This window comes from Vanacampus margaritifer, chromosome 5 (assembly GCF_051991255.1).
Source record: "Vanacampus margaritifer isolate UIUO_Vmar chromosome 5, RoL_Vmar_1.0, whole genome shotgun sequence".
NCBI lineage: Eukaryota > Metazoa > Chordata > Actinopteri > Syngnathiformes > Syngnathidae > Vanacampus > Vanacampus margaritifer.
Genome location: NC_135436.1, coordinates 5243698 through 5246982, shown reverse-complemented (window position 1 = coordinate 5246982; position 3285 = coordinate 5243698). Strand labels below are relative to the sequence as shown.

The 3285-nt window shown below is 48.1% G+C and overlaps 1 pseudogene; it reads right to left on the bottom strand.

The window, feature by feature from the left end:
• Positions 1-562: 562 nt before the first annotated feature.
• Positions 563-2846, bottom strand: LOC144052271 (uncharacterized; annotated as a pseudogene).
• Positions 2847-3285: the final 439 nt, after the last annotated feature.

The window sequence follows — 3285 nt, the reverse complement described above, 5'->3', positions numbered from 1 at the left end:
TTAAATGTCTTCAGTCCTACCATTGAACTTCTATAAGTTCAAAAACTGGACATTTAATCCCACAATAGTCTAGAGAGAAAGTCCAGCGTGGATCTTGATCGTCGCAAAATGAAGCAATGTTTATGTGTGGAGTTCAGAAAATAAGAATAGCAGGTGAGAGAGAGAGAGAAAGAGAGAGAGAAAGATAGATGGGCTTAGCAGTCAAAATTCAGTTTGATTCATTAAAAAATTCAGTGGAAGGGGCATAATAAATGTGAGGCATAACACTATGTGATGTGGTTAAGTGTCACGACGCAATAGCAGATGTGTCCGTCCCTCGAAGCCATCTCCTGATGAAGGTCTTGTTGAATGAAAAGTGCGTTCGACAGTTGGTCAAAATTTTTTAAGAAGAGGCGTTTGTCAGCCTCTTTCCGAACCCTGGCTCACTGCCAGAGATCGCAGGAAAGGTCACGGGACTTCATTCCCAGTGTGACTCAATCCTTGTGAATTGATGAAAAGGGGATTTGAGTGATTTCCCCCTTTCAAACAGCAGATTGACACTTGATCAGCTTTTCCAGGCGAATCAACTGTGCCCATCTTTGTCCATCTTTGCCCATGGAAAAGGCACTCCAATGAATCTTCTTTCAGCGACCTCCTTCAGCTTCTTCTCAGTCCTCCTGCCCAGCCGGGATGCTTGTTGACGCTCCTTTGACTCAATGTCGAGCTGCTCCTCCATTTGAGCGATTTTGGCCTCCAGGGAGGCGATGGTGGACTTGTACTTTGACTTGATGGTGCTTTCAAGCTCCTGCAGCTTCAGCTTCAGCTCCTTGTTTTGGCGATCCAGCTGGGAACGAGCGCCCTCCAGTCGCTGGACGCTGCTGTGCTCGGCGCCAAGCTCCGTGGTCAGCTGCTCCATCTGCAGTGTGGTTCTCTTCAGACGCTCGTTGATCATCTCGGTGTTGAGTAGCTCCTCCTCCAAATCTTCCTCCAACTGGGCTATGCGAGCCTCCAGCCTCCTCTTCTCTTCAGTCAGCAGAGCATTTTTAGCATTGCCGTTGTTAATCTCATCCTGCTCGTCTCTCTCTGCCTGCGTTTGTCTTTTGAGTCTCTCGGCTGTGGCAAGATCCTCCTGGTAGTGCAGGGCATCTGCCTCCAAGGCCTCCAGCTCACGGGCTAGCGTTAGCACCCGTGTGTCCTTCTCCCTGGCGTCTGCTTCGGCCCGGTCGCGCTCCTCGGCATACTGGCTGGAGATGGTCTTCTCCTCAGCCAGCATCTGGTCAAACTTCTTCTGTTTCCTGTCCAGGTTGGAAACCACCTGCCTCAGGTTGTCCTGGTCCACCATGAGGTCATCCAGCTCCCGCTGCAAACGGGTTTTGGTCTTATCCAATTTGTCGTAAGCGGCCGTCTTCTCTTCCAGCTGCTGCTGCAACGAGTCGGCGTCACGTTGGACGCACTTGCGAGCTTCCTCCGCGCTCTCCAGGTTGGCCGTCTCCTGATCCAACTTCTTCTTCATGTCGGCCAGCTGTGCCTGAAACGTAGCAGACCTGCTTCTCCACGTTTCTCTTGCCCTCCTCCTCTTCATCCAGCATCTCGCGCAGGTTGTTCTGCTCATCCTCCTGCTGCCGCAAGCGAGTGGAGATGTTGAGCTTCTGACGAGTCTCCTCTTGGAGCAGTTCCTGTGCATCCTGAAGCTGAGACTCCACTGAAGAAAGGTCTTTGCTGAATTTGATGTTTTTGCCCTCGGCTTCAGTCAGAAGGCTGTTGACATTGTCCAGCTCAGACTGCATTTTGGCCATCTTGTCCGCCATCTCCTGCCTCTGCCGTTCGCTGTCTCCAAATTTGACCTGAAGCTCCTGAACTTGGGACTCTGCTTTCTTGCGACGGTGCTCTGAATCGGATTTGCCTTGCGTCAGGGTCTTGAGCTCGATTTGCACCTCGTTCCATTCGCTCTCTAGGGCCTGTTTCGATTTCTCCATAGACATCTTGTTCCGCTTGGCCTGCTCCAGCTGTTCATTAAGCTCGTCAAAGGCCTGGTTGTGTTTCTGTCTCATGTCGGCCATCAGCTGCTCGTGGGCCTTGGCCTCGTCCTCCACAATCTTCTTGAGATCGGCAACCTCCGTCTCACGTTTGCTCCTCAGCTCCTGCTGTGTTCTCTGGCGTGGTGGGAGCGCTTCAATCATCACGAGCGTTGCAGCCTTTATCTGTACGCTCAGCGAAGAGTTCAGAATATGGACCGGAAGTTTATGCAAATCAAACCAGCCGGAGTCTTGATCAACAATGTCGTCCATTATATGTATTAATTAGTCGTTTTTAATATTTATAAAGTCAGTGACGTCTCACTTATGATACTACGATATAACAGATCAAAAATATTCTCATTAATCCCCCCAAAAAAAATATTTTTCTTTTTTTTTTTTTCAGACAAACACAAACAAGACGAAAACGAAACAGATATTAAATACCTTTTGCGCGACTTCAACAAATATATCCGGATCTTCACGGGCGGCTTAAACCACACAGCTCTCGAACGTAACAATGTACGGACGGCTAATATTACACCACACACCGTTAATATACGGGTGTTCAACACAGCAGACGCCTTGTGTGATCAACACAGGCCGCTTAAAGCACAACACACAACAGCACTCACTTAAGTGTGATCAACACTTAGCGGCTAATAACACAACTACAATCAACCCAACAGCCAATCCCCCGTGGTACTCAATGTCACATGCCGTTTTAAACGGCGAAGCGCTTCGACTTGACGTCACTTCCGTAAACACGGGGCATTTCCATGCGCGACTTAATATTTTCCCGGCTTCTTATTTAACACAACATCCACACACCGAGGAATTATGTCCCTCGGTTTAGAAATTCCACACAGCACACACCCTGTTACCACACAGGCGGCTAATCCACTCCGCACTCCCAGTATCTTATATACTGACGGCTTATTCATACGAAGAAATAAAAACACAACCTATTCCACCGCGGAAAAAACTCCCATGCATGGTTCAATGTCGTAGTAATTTTCAAAATCGAGGACTTTCCGTCCCACCGTACGAAATACTACTACAACCCCCCTAACTTGTTCACAGATCCCAAATACAACTTAGCACAGACGAAATGCAACTGTATTGATCCCAAACAACCAGAATTTCTCTACGTGGATAAAATGTCCACTCACCTTGTTAATATTTTTGCGCTTTAGAAATCCGGTGTTCAGGATCAATCACAGCTGTTGAAAAAACGTCTCAATAAGTCCACGTCGGCGTCACCATTTTGAAGGAATATTAAATTACTATA